The sequence below is a fragment of the Xyrauchen texanus genome, chromosome 14, assembly GCF_025860055.1.
Source record: "Xyrauchen texanus isolate HMW12.3.18 chromosome 14, RBS_HiC_50CHRs, whole genome shotgun sequence".
Classification (NCBI taxonomy): Eukaryota; Metazoa; Chordata; class Actinopteri; order Cypriniformes; family Catostomidae; genus Xyrauchen; species Xyrauchen texanus.
Window position 1 is genome coordinate 11,321,125 of NC_068289.1, and position 13,272 is coordinate 11,334,396.

The window sequence follows — 13,272 nt, forward strand, 5'->3', positions numbered from 1 at the left end:
TCAATGAATGTTTGGTCTTTCATATGAAATATGATGTAAAAAGCACATTTGTCTTCCATCTGTTCTCATTGTTTTTCAGTTAATCACTTTCAAAGTTGTCACACTCATGCACATGTATATGCATATAGATCTCCCCCCTCGTATACGTATACACTCAACAAAAGATTAAAAAACAGAGAAAAAAATTTATTATACACTGACAGACTCATGACTATTAGTTTTTCACCAAGTTTAACCCCCCCTCTCTCTCTCTCTCTCTCTCTCTCTCTCTCTCTCTCTCTCTCTCTCTCTCTCTCTTCAGACCTGTAATTACAAAAGAGGCTTGGTAGTCTCCCTCTCTTTCTCCCCCTGTGCTCTCTGCAGTGTGAGGGGGAGAAGTTGCTTTACTGAACAGTTGCAGCTGGTTTGTGCAGGAATTAATCATGATGATTAATTGGGCTTCAAGTTAAATATCCACAGAGCGACATCAAGCTGACAGGCGTCACGCTTAAATTGACACTGTTTTAAAAAGCAGTAGATTGATTTACAGAAAGGACTAATGAATAGCTCTCTGAACCAGGGGAGACATAAACAAGAATGTGTGTTTTTGAATCTGATCTGAACAGTCAGTTTGTTGCTTATTCTCTTCCTCTCTCTCCTTGTCAATATTCTCCTTTCTCTATGTGCTTCTTTCACTCTAATTTTCCTTTGAGTGTGTGTGTGTGTGTGTGTGTGTGTGTGTGTGTGTGCATGTGTGTGTGTGTGTGTGTGCCTGTCCTTTTGTTCAGGCACATCGGTGCGTAGGGGAGGGGCTCTGGTCCAGGCATTTGTAATCCATCTATTGTGTTGGGCCTCTCCAGCTCTGGATCAATGCTCTGCACTCACTCTGGCCAACAGGTCTGTAACCGAGCCTCTATTCAGCCCTCTTTACCCCTCGCTCTCCCGCACCGAATCTGGAGGAGGAATAGTGAGGGTACGAATACAAATTCTCCATCTGTGTATTTTTGTGGGCTGAATGGGTGTGCATGTGTAATTGTGTAAAGATTTACTGTAATGCTTATATTTTCTCTCTTGTGACCAAAGCATGTTCAAATTAACATTTGAATTGCTTCTCACTTTAAATTGAACCTTGTTTTCTAAATTGAAGCCCCTTTACCCCCAAAGATTGGCTAAAAATGACCAAACATTTCTAGATGTGGGTCAAAGATTCACTGATTCATTGCAATTCTTTCTCAAGCGATTTTGGATCGATCCACAAAAATGTATTTCCAATTCATTCACAATTGGAGTTTTGGTTAATTATTACTAATTCTGGTTATTGAAAGAGCACACACTGGACAAAACATTACAGATAAGTGTGGCATATGCAAAACCCCCATCTACTAGAATAAACATTACTATAAATAAATTCTGTAAACTGACTTTGAACTCCTGAATTCAAATTTCTGTCGCAGTTTCCTGATGAAATTAACACTAGGGGTGCTGCAACAAAATGTTTCACAGAAGTGTCACGAGATGACATGGTTGCCCCAGAAAATGTGCTTTTGATATCTTGTTTAGGTTTAGGCGTTTGTTAAGGGTAAGGATGCCTGTTTTGTGTCTACCACTCATTTCATTTTACATCACTATTGGTTAGGTTGAGGTTAAAGTTTTAGGTTAGGGAAGTATGCTTTACTCATTAAATAAACTCTATCTAATATTCACCTTTAAAACGTTGTCTGATTACAACAACATTACACTTGCTTTTGGCACCCCCCGCTGGATTTTCACAAGGAAATTGCAGCCAAACATGAAGCAAGTCATTTTGTTTTGTAAAAATGTTTTAAGTAATTATCATGAGATCAGGCTGCATATGTAGATTTGAAAATATGCATTCATACTGTGCAAACATACAGTGTGCAGAAGCCTTCAGATACATTTTACAGCCAAAGGACAAAAAGACTGATTAAGCTTTATTTTACATCTTCAAGGAAACAACCAATCAATGTTTTGCATCATGCACTCTATATTTAAAAGGAACAAATGTAGGCTATTTAAACAGGAATCACAACCACAGGGTACAATATATCATACGCTCAAAACCTTGAACAACCAAAGAAAAAAAGACACACGCTGATTGACAAAGTTTGCTGTTATCCAGCAGAGCTTCCTCCGATATAAGGTTCTTATATCATTTATTTCGTTTCTGTTGGCAGGTCAGAGCAGACATAATTTTGTGCAACTTTTACACATGATCTTTATAGAAAATTCGACAAATGAACCACCATAACATGACAAAGATTAACACTATGTTTTGGAATCAGATTGTGACTCCATGGCCTGAATCCCCAAGCAAAAATCAAGAGTTCATGGCAAATTTGCCACTGATTATTTTCACATGCAAATGGCCTTTTGGGAAATTGTCCATTGTTGCCAAAGTTTAGCAGCAGGTTCACCACTATCAGTAAAGAGCTGCAAATTTAAAGAGCTAATCACAAGCTGTGAAAATAACGAGAGTCAAATTTGTGTTAAATTTGTTGCTAGTTTACCAGAACACTAAATTTTTTATAAAAGTCATGAGGTGCTCAGAATTTCACCCTAGTTATTTATTAGGCATCTTTACTTTCTTGGTTGAATTCTGTCAGGAAAGCACACTGAATTAATTCATAGTATATTGCAGCTCCTGTGGACTGCTTGACTCCTTTGATGAGTTCACAATTTGTGAAGTTCGCATTTACTGCTGCACGTCTTTTCTGAACTTCTCCTGAACCCTGTTGTTCCTCGCTGCAAATTCTCTACATTTTGCATTGTTAACCATACTGCAATCTACCACGTTTGTAAGAGAGAGGATAGAGAAACATCTAACCAAAGTTAAAGCTGTGAGTGTCTTTGAGGGGACAGGTTATACAGTTGCCAGTAGGGGGCGCTAAGACAAACGGAAATTCTGTAATAAGAAATCCCACCCATCACCACCCCCCAACACCCTGATCTGCATTCACTTCCATCCATCTCATGAATACAGAATGTTCTCGTACAACCCAGTGAGCTTCTGAATTCTTGAATGCACAGAACAAGTGTGTATGTTTATGTGTTAAAAGAACCTTCTCATGGCAAAGGCCTGTCTGTTTGGCTTGTGTTTGCATGTTATTGTTGTAGCATCAGTTTTGCAGTTGTCTGTCATTTTAACGCCTCCCCCCTCCTGACTCAGAGTTGGGACCTTCTTTATACAGACAAGGCTGTTTGTGCTCACCACAGATTCTTGTAAATCATTCCGACTTGGTGTGAGTAAATATTTATGCACCTTTTCACGATCTGTTACTGGTGCATGTCTGGGAATCAGGTGAAGGGGAAAATAAGTCAGACATAAAACTAAAGACTCAAACAGAATACCCACACCTGCTCACAGAGTGAAAAAGAGAAAGATGTCCCCTTATTAGCATTACTGTCTTTTTAATGCTTAAAGACTTAATAATATAATCAATATCAAATCGAAATCAAAATTGTTGGTTCATGTCTGTTACTTAGCTTTGAAGTCATATGTATTTTCTAGTGTACTCCTAAAAGTTGGGAAAATGATCTTTTAGCAGATCTACAATACATCTACTTTATCTAAAGTCTTTTTTAGATATGTCTTTGTCTTTAACTGCCTGGGAAACAGACCAAAGACATTGTTGACTTGACATCCACCACAAAGACTACCTGCCACAGACTAACAATAGCAGTCTTTTTTAGCATCTTAAAAAAGAGAAATGTCCTTCTTTGTCTTGCCTAATCATCCTGTTTTAATAGGAAATTCTACAACACAGGGAAGAAAAATGTGCTCATCAAGCCATTACATGGGGTCTTTAACAGTTCATTTACAATTTGAAAGTTCATCAAGTTTATAATCTAGTACTGTAGGTTAGAGTTTGTGTAGGTCCGGTTTCCTTTTGTAAATAGGCATCTCAATGAAAGTCAGTGAGCTTGTGTTCCCCCAAAGAGTGGATTCAGTCGCTGCTTTTCTCTGAGTTAAAACTGTGCTTTTGGCTAATGATGTCATCAAAGAAAGTATCAAAATACTTTATAGATTCTCTTGGCCACTCCCTGGTTATATGTTTGATCAGAACTGGAAATCGATCTGTAACTTCTGCCAAGCTAGACTGTAAGCAAGAAGTGGCTACTGTACTTCATTACATCTGAACACCTGCTTGTTAATGCAAACATCTAATTAGCCAATCGTGTGGCAGCAACTCAGTGCATAAAAGAATGCAGACATGAGGCTCGTTGTCAAAATGTCAAGCACCTTGTATTGAAAGTATGTGTGTGTAGATGGCTGCACTCAGGGGAGGAATCAAGAAAATGCTGTCAAGTCAAAATTCTCACTTCTCAGAGCAAAGGCAAGTATCATGTTCATGTTCTTTGTCTTGATGAAGTGGATGTAACAGAAATATTTATTTAGCATATTCTTATATAATCTTTTAGACATACAACATAAAGATGGATAGAACAATGTAATTAAATCTTATTTATTCTTTTTATCTAGTTTAATAAATACATGCTTTCACAAATATGATCATGACCCTTTACAAAGATCACACATGTTAGGTTATATAGAGTGTTCACACATAATTCATAAAAAAAAAAAAAAAAAAAAGGTTAGCAGTCTAAGATTTGAGAAAATAACTAAATGTCACTGTTCTAAACCAGTGAGTGTTTTGATGTGTTATCACCAAGTTGTTTCCTGTCATGGTTTTAGTTTGTGGAGTGTGCAGTGTGGCGCATGGCTCTAAAAATGGCAGCCGCCTTGCCATGGGAAGAGTATTTTAGCACTATATCAGTGACGGTTTAAGCCCAAAGTATACTTCGGTCAGACACGGTATGCTTGGCGCAAATTTCGGCATTAGCAGAATGAGCGAGCAATGAACGCATGCGGCCCAATTTTTCTAACCGCACATCATTTAATGTGCAGAATGAATAGGCTTGGAATTATTTGCACTAATTAATGGGTCCACAAGGTGGCAACAATCACATTTGAGCCATTGTTATTACAAAGAAGTGATATAAGAAGATGTAATCACCACTAAACAACAGTAGACAAAGCTGGAAATAACAACAGTGGATGTGCACATCAAAAGCGTGTGTAAGGATATCAGGAGATACCTGCATTTGTGACGTAATGAAGCTAGGAAGCAAGTTGCAAGTTGACAATTAGTTTATTGACAGTCAAATTGAGAAGATAGGGGAAAAGTCCGGGGTGATGGTCTAGTGGCGCAGAGTCTCCAATGGTCAGATGATCGTGGTGAGAAGAGTGAAGAGAAGTGTTGAACAGACACGGCGAATCCGGGTAACAGCAAACAGGACACGAAACAGGGACAACGAGAGAACTGGACTGGAACTCTGAAGAGCGAACAACACCGGACATCACAAACAACGATCTGACAAGGAGATGAGAGAGTGGTGAGAATTTAAAGGGAATGGGAATGAGTAACAGCTGGTGAGAGGAGTGATTGCGGCAGAGCGCTAATCATGGTACAAACAACACGCCCACACATTCACGCACCCACACAACACACACTAAGAACAAGGCACGAGACAAGGAAGAGACATAGGATTAAATACCGTGACAGTACCCCTCCCCTAGGAGCGCCTCCTGGCGTTCCCAGGCTCCCTACCTGCCGATTGTAGTCATCGATAAGGGAGTGATCCAGAATGTCTCTGGCGGTACCCAACCTCTCTCCTCCGGACCGTAACCTTCCCAGTCCACCAGGTACTGAAATCCGCGTCCCCTCCGTCTTGAGTCCAGAATACGGTTGACCGAATAAGTAGGTTCCCGATCTCGAGTCATGGCGGGGGAACGGAACCGGCGGGTTAATCTCGAGGAATAAAAGGCGGGTTTTATTTTGGATACATGAAATACGGGGTGAATTCTCCTGTGCAGCTGGAGGAAGGTTGAGGCGGACTGCCACCGGACTAACGATCTTGGTGACAGCGAGCGGGCCAATAAATTTAGGTGCAAGTTTATTAGATCACGGAGCGTAGAGGAATGTTCTTAGTAGAAAGCCACACTTTTTGACCAACGGCGTATCACGGGAGGCCTAGACGGTGGCGATCAGCTTTGGCCTTGGTGCGTGACCCCACTTGGAGTAGAGTCTCCGGGCCCTAGTCCAAGTCGCGGTGACACCTCTGGACCGAAGCGTGGCCGGAGGGACAGCGACTCGGATTCCAGACTAGGAAAAATAGGTGGCTGGTAACCTACACTACACTCAAGCGGAGATAGGCCCGTGGATGATACTGGTAGCGTGTTGTGGGCGTACTCAACAAAAGACAGTTGCTGACTCCATGAGGAAGGATTCTTGGATACCAAACATCGTAGCGTTCTCTCCAGATCCTGGTTGGCTCAGCTCAGATTGACCATTGCTCTGGGGATGAAACCCTGAGGACAGACTAACAGTCGGCTCCCAGTAATTTACAAAATTCTCGCCAAAATTTGGACACAAATTGGGGTCCTCTGTCAGAGACCACATCTGTCGGGAGGCCATGTAGCCGAAAGGCGTGGTCAATGACAATCACCGCTGTCTCCTTGGCAGAGGGTAATTTGGGCAAGGGAATGAAGTGGGCGCAGCCGAGAACCGGTCCACCACGGTTAAAACTACCGTGTGTCCCTGTGAGGGTGGGAGGCGGTGATAAAATCTAGAGCGATATGGGACCAGGGTCTCGATGGCACCGGCAGCGGTTGAAGTAACCCGTCTGGGGGTCGATTGGAACTCTTACCAGTGAAGCAGACTGAGCAAGCCAAAACAAAACTGTGAGCGTCACGAACCATCAAAGGCCACCAGAATCGTTGCTTGACTAAAAACTTAGTTCGATTAACTCCTGGATGACAAGCCACATTAGAACAATGTCCCCACTGAATAGCAGCTGGACCGTAACCCCTCCGGCACAAACAAGCGGTTCGGTGGGCACCGAGCCGAGCGTTACCCTTCTAAGGCCGTCTTGACCTTCGATTCGATCTCCCATGTGAGTGTAGAGATGAATAGAGTCTCTGGTAAAATGCACTTTCGAGGAGTAGGCGGGCGTTGGAGTGATCAAAAATACGTGATAAAGAATCGGGTTTGATGTTCTTGGAACCGGGCGATGCGAGAGTAAAATCAAAGCGACCGAAAAAAGAGCCCACCGAGCCTGCCTGGAGTTTAATCTTTTAGCTGTCGCGAATATATTCCAAATTCTTGTGATCGGTCCAGGCGATAAAAGGTACCCCGAACCCTCCAACCAGTGGCGCCATTCCTCCAAAGCTAACTTGACTGCCAACAACTCTCTGTTACCAATGTCATAATTACGTTAGGCCGAGGACAAGCGATGAGAAAAAAGCAGCGCAAGGGTGTATCTTGTCGTCTGAAGGAGAGCAGCTGGGATAGCACTACGCCTACCCCCACCTCTGATGCATCGACCTCCACCACGAACTGGCGTGATGGATCAGGGGTTATCAGGATGGGGGCTGAAACAAAGCAACCTTTCAGTTTGGCAAGCGCGGCCTCAGCTGCGTCTGACCACCTGAGCGTTGTTCTGGGGAGGTCAGGGCGGTCAGAGGTGTGGCTAGTTGACTGAAATTGCGAATAAAGCGCCCGGTAGAAATTGGCGAACCCCAGGAATCTCAGTAGGGCCTTACGAGACTCTGGACTTGGCCAATCTACCACAGCCTTGATCTTCTCAGGATCCATCGCATTCCCTCAACCGACCACGATGTACCCTAAGAAAGGAACAGACTGTGCATGAAAAGCGCATTTCTCCGCCTTGACAAAAGCCCATTCTCTAGCAATCTCTGAAGCACTAGCGGACGTGCTGCACATGTTCCTGGAGAGAAGAAGAAAAAATCAATATGTCATCCAGGTAAACATATATGAACTGATCAACCATGTCTGCATAGCCGTCATTGGCGAGTGCCTGGAAGACCGCTGGGGAGTTGGACAAGCCGAGCGGCATGACCAAGTATTCAAAGTGCCCCTGGGGGTGTTAAAAGCGGTTTTCCATTCATCCCCTCCCTGATCGCGGACCAAATGATAAGCATTACGTAAATCCAATTTACGTGAAGATGGATGCTCCTGCAACCTCTCAAAAGCTGAAGACATCAGCGGTAGAGGATAAGTATTCTTTACCGTGATGTTGTTCAACCCGATAATCAATGCAAGGTGCAGAGATCCATCCTTCTTCCCCACAAAAGAATCCGCCCCAGCTGAAGAGGAAGAGCGGATGAATCCATTAGCTAGAGAATCAGAAATATATTTCTCCATAGCCTCCCTCTCTGGAATCGAGAGTGAATATAACTTGCCCTTAGGCGGAGATGTACCTGGCAATAACTCTATGGCACAGTCATAGGGGCGATGTGGAGGGAGAAGCAGCCCGAGACTTACTGAACACCTCCTTCAGGTCCAGGTACTCCATGGGCACGTTAGATAAATCCACCGCCTCTTCCTGAAAAACAGGGACAAAAACAGGCGAACAGGCAGAAACAAGACAAGACTTATGACATTGAGTGCTCCACGCTGACACAGACTTAGACTGCCAGTCCACTTTAGGGTTGTGATGGGTGAGCCAGGGATGACCAAGGGCGATGGGGGCAAGAGGAGTGTCCAGTATGTAGAAGGAGATGGTCTCGGTGTGATTGCCTGGCGTGGCGAGTGATGTCTTCAGTGGCTAGGGAAATGGTGGGAAGTTTCTGGCCATTGAGGCGTGAACAGCGATCCGGTGAGTGAGAGACTTGAGGGGACTTGGTGGTTGAGTGCAAAAGTGTAGTCCATGAAATTTCCTTGACCCCAGAATCCAGAAGTGCTTTCGACAGTCGTGGCGGTGATTAGACCATTGAAGACTTACGGAAGGAGGGTAGATGTGGATGAGGTCTTCTCGTGCGGAGATCCCACCCGATAGTAGCCTCATACTTGCTATCGGGCGGATCCTTTTAAAGGACAGTTGTAGGCAAAATGTCCAGCACCACCACAGTACAAACACAGTCCCTGGGATCTCCGCCTTTCCTTCTCCTCCCGGAAAGCCGGGCTCGACCCACCTGCATGGGCTCGGGATCACAGAGCCGAGGGCTGAGCAGCGTCCCGCCTCCAGAACATTGACCGCCTAATCCTCTCAAGGGCGGTTGGTTTGTACTCGCTGTTCCATTCTGGATAACCTTGCGTCCACTCTAAGCGCCAAAGGCGATCAAATCGTTTAGCTTGGTGGGGAGATCCATGGCGTATATCTCCTTTTGGGCGCGATCAGCCAGCCCATGCAGGAACATGTCCCACTCGCCTCCTCGTTCCATTGGCTCTCCGCGCTAAGCGTCCGAACTTCGATAGAAAAGTCTGATACAGATCTCTCCCCTGGCGCTAAGTCGACCAGCACTCTGGCTGCCTCTCTACCGGAGACAGCACGGTCGAAAGCTTCGCTTCATCTCCGCGGAGAGTGCTTGAAAAGAGGTGCAGCATTCATCTTGATTCTCCCACACCGCCGTTCCCCAAAGGGCAGCTCTCCCAGAAAGTAGCGTCAGGACAAAAGCGACCTTGGTTCTTTCATCACAGAATGTTCTGGGTTGTAAAGAAAAATGCATTGAGCATCGTGTTAGAAAAGCTTCGGCAAAAATTAGGTTCACCTGAATATAGCTCTGGAACCGGTGGCGGGGCTCCGACTGGGAGAGCTGGTGGTGGTTGAGGAATCAGCGGTGCTTGGTGGCGCAGTGGGAGCTCGCAGAAGTTGAATTTGCTGGGTGAGTCCGGACACCTGCGCCACTAGAGCCTGGACAGCCTGAGCCGTGTCATTGAGATTCTTCTCCTGGTTCTCCATCTGAAGTCTGCTGTTCATCACGAATTCTTCTAGACTGTCTGAATTGTTACTCGCTGCTTCCATCTTGTGGTCAGATCGTTCTGTGGCGTAATGAAGCTAGGAAGCAAGTTGCAAGTTGACAATTAGTTTATTGACAGTCAAATTGAGAAGATAGGGGAAAAGTCGGGGTGATGGTCTAGTGGTGCAGAGTCTCCAATGGTCAGATGATGCGTGGTGAGAAGAGTGAAGAGAAGTGTTGAACAGACACGGCGAATCCGGGTAACAGCAAACAGGACCCGAAACAGGGACAACGAGAGAACTGGACTGGAACTCTGAAGAGCGAACAACACCGGACATCACAAACAACGATCTGACAAGGAGATGAGAGAGTGGTGAGAATTTAAAGGGAATGGGAATGAGTAACAGCTGGTGAGAGGAGTGATTGCGGCAGAGCGCTAATCATGGTACAAACAACACGCCCACACATTCACGCACCCACACAACACACACTAAGAACAAGGCACGAGACAAGGAAGAGACATAGGATTAAATACCGTGACAGCATTTGTGTATCTTGAGTATAAAGGAATATTAAGACTTAATTGGTCTAAACAGCTGAAGAGATATAGTCCAGGATCTCACAGCAGCTATAGCGTGCATGTACCAACCGTCTGTGTATGCGTACACAGTCCAATGAAGTGTACTTTGAAAGGGTGTGAGTTCGAGTGTACGTAGACGCTAAGCTTTTGCTTCAAAACTGAAGTATACTTTGGGCTTTAGCCTAAGACGAACCACAGGTAAAAGAGCCAATCACAATTTAAAAACAAAAATCGCCTGTCAGTTAACTCAAGAAAGTGCATTAGCTGGACCAGCCTGAATAATTGTGTTTTTAGCATGATCTGAGGTAAAGAGGCACAATGTATGATACAATTTTTGTCGGATTTTATTGCTGATTTAAAATCTGGGGGGCTGTTGAATGCTTGATTCTGACTGGTAGACAGATGTTCTAAGGTGTGCAATTTGTTTTTCAGTAAACGCACGTCTATGAAGTAGTTCCAGGTCTTGACTGCTTAACGGTTCCATATCACTTCACCTAATTATTTCAGTTGTTTGAAAGAGCCATACATTCTACCACAGCAAAATAATCAAATAAAGCAAAGATATTGTAAATCGGATAAGATATAAAGAATATATAATATCTTAAATTTATTTTTATATCTCTGGAAAGCACCTTTGTGCTCCCTCTCTATTTCTATTTCACTCTCACCCACACACACACACACAGAACCTTGAATTCAATGCAACCTTGACAGTTAAGTAACTAAAAATATTCATACAAGAATGGCGATGCTACCACTCTGCAACAGAGAAGTGTAGTTAAACTAACAGTGATGTTCCTGCTCAAGAGAGCCACAGCAGACACAGGTACACCCCCAAGCGCGCTCTCTCTCTCTCTCTCTCTCTCTCTCTCTCTCTCTCTCTCTCTCCCTCCCTCACACACAAGTTGTTACTCCAATAAGTGTGGAAAAGCAGCACAACCCTCCATTACTAGTTCTAAAGTGACAATAACAATGGCGCTAGCTTCGCGTAGTGGCTGCGGTACCACCTTGGGGTGTGCATTATTTTTCAATAATTTAACAGTTCGTTGTTAATTATTCCTCACATAATCTTGACCATCCACTATAGAGATTTAATTCTTCCCCGAGCTGTAATTTCATGCCTCTTGCATTGAAAAAATAGCTGCCTGAGAGCATTCCCAAGATGGCAGCTGAGTGTACTGATTTCCCTTAAAATAAACTTTGACTGCACCAAGTCAGATAGCATTTTTTACTGTCATGCACCTGGCATTGATCGCTGGTGATCAGTTCCATGCATTGGTTCTTGTTTATATCAAACGAGTCTGTGGTCACAAGGTTCAGTTTTTGTTCACAGCAAACATCAGATGATCTAGGTGACTTTGACCGTGGAATGACTGTTGGTGCCAGATGGGGTGGTTGGAGTGTCTCAGAACCTGCTGATCTCCTGGGATTTTCCCCCACGTTTACGTATATTGGTGCAAAAAGAAAAAGAAAATCCAGTGTGGATATTCTGTGGATGAAAACAACTTAAAGTCAAAGGCCGGACTGGCCGAAGCAGACAGAAAAGCAACAGTAGCTACAGTATAATAACCACACATCACAACAGTGCTATGAAAAAGAAAATGTCAACCCTTGAAATGGATGGATTAAAGCAGCAGAGCACCACGCTGAGTTCCATTCCTGACAGCTAAGAACAAGAAACTGAAGCTACAGTAAACAATGTCTTACAAAAACTGGACAGCAGAAGACTGGGAAAAAAAAGTCTTGTCTCATAAATCTTGATTTCTACTGTGACATATGTATGGAAGGGTCAGAATTTGGTCTAAATAATATTAATCCCATAGATCCAGTCTTACATTACACAGTACATGTAATCTGGTTCCACTAACATTACAATAAGTGAAGTGAACTAAAATGGCCCGCACAGTCAACAGAGCACTTTTGGGATGTTGTGGAATGTCACTGCAGCATGAATGTGCAGCCAACAAATCTGCAGCAACTGCTTGATATTGTCATGTCAATGTTGCTCAGAATCTCTGAGAATGTTTCCAGTACAGTAAAGATGTAGCTCTGTCTAAAAAAAGTAGCCCTTGAGTTTAGATGTTACTTTGTTACACAAAAGAAAGTTACTTTGAACATGAAAATTAGCTTCTTTTAATTTTCATACAAAGGTGAAATGAGCTACTGTTCATTTACAGTGTATGCTTTGCGGACAGGTTGCATGTTTGATGTTGAAGTTTTAACCCATTTTCTCTGAGCGAAACCCCTGTTGAGTTCTGCCGTTCCTTTACCAGGTAATTAAAACCTCCTTGCTGACCTTCACAAACAGAAAACTGGTATGAAAGTCATGGTCAACTGCCTTTGTACAGCATATTATAGAAAACAATAACAACTACAAAAGTAACCTTCCTCACAGCAGTGGACGTGGGAGGTCTTTGATTGTGCATATCAAAGAATTGCTCTCCCTGTGTGCTCATAGTACATCCTACCAAGGTCAGCCTGTCTATCTTTAGTATATCGCACATGGACTGGCGAAACAGTTGAAGGTGCCGGATACTAGTTTTTAACACCTATGGTCAGACGTTTTAGAACTAAAAAGTAAAGTATAGTAATTGTGGCTCGTATGTATATTTTGTATCAATTCAGAAAAATAGATTTTTTTAACAATTCCAATTAATCAGTGATCATTAAATTCCAGAGTGCAAATTGCTTCACTGTTGCTAAATGTCCTGAACTTGATTTATAAATAAATTACCCATAAAGAGGATCTTACTCTATCACTTACTAATAAACAGGTGCTCAACATGGGATGCGTGTGTATGCGCACATGTTTAATCATATGTGTTTGTTTGTGTGTGTGTGAGAGAGAGAATGTAAAACATAGTTTTTACACAACTGAATATATGTGTTAAAGGCATTAAAATAAATAATATATATATATATATTTTTCATT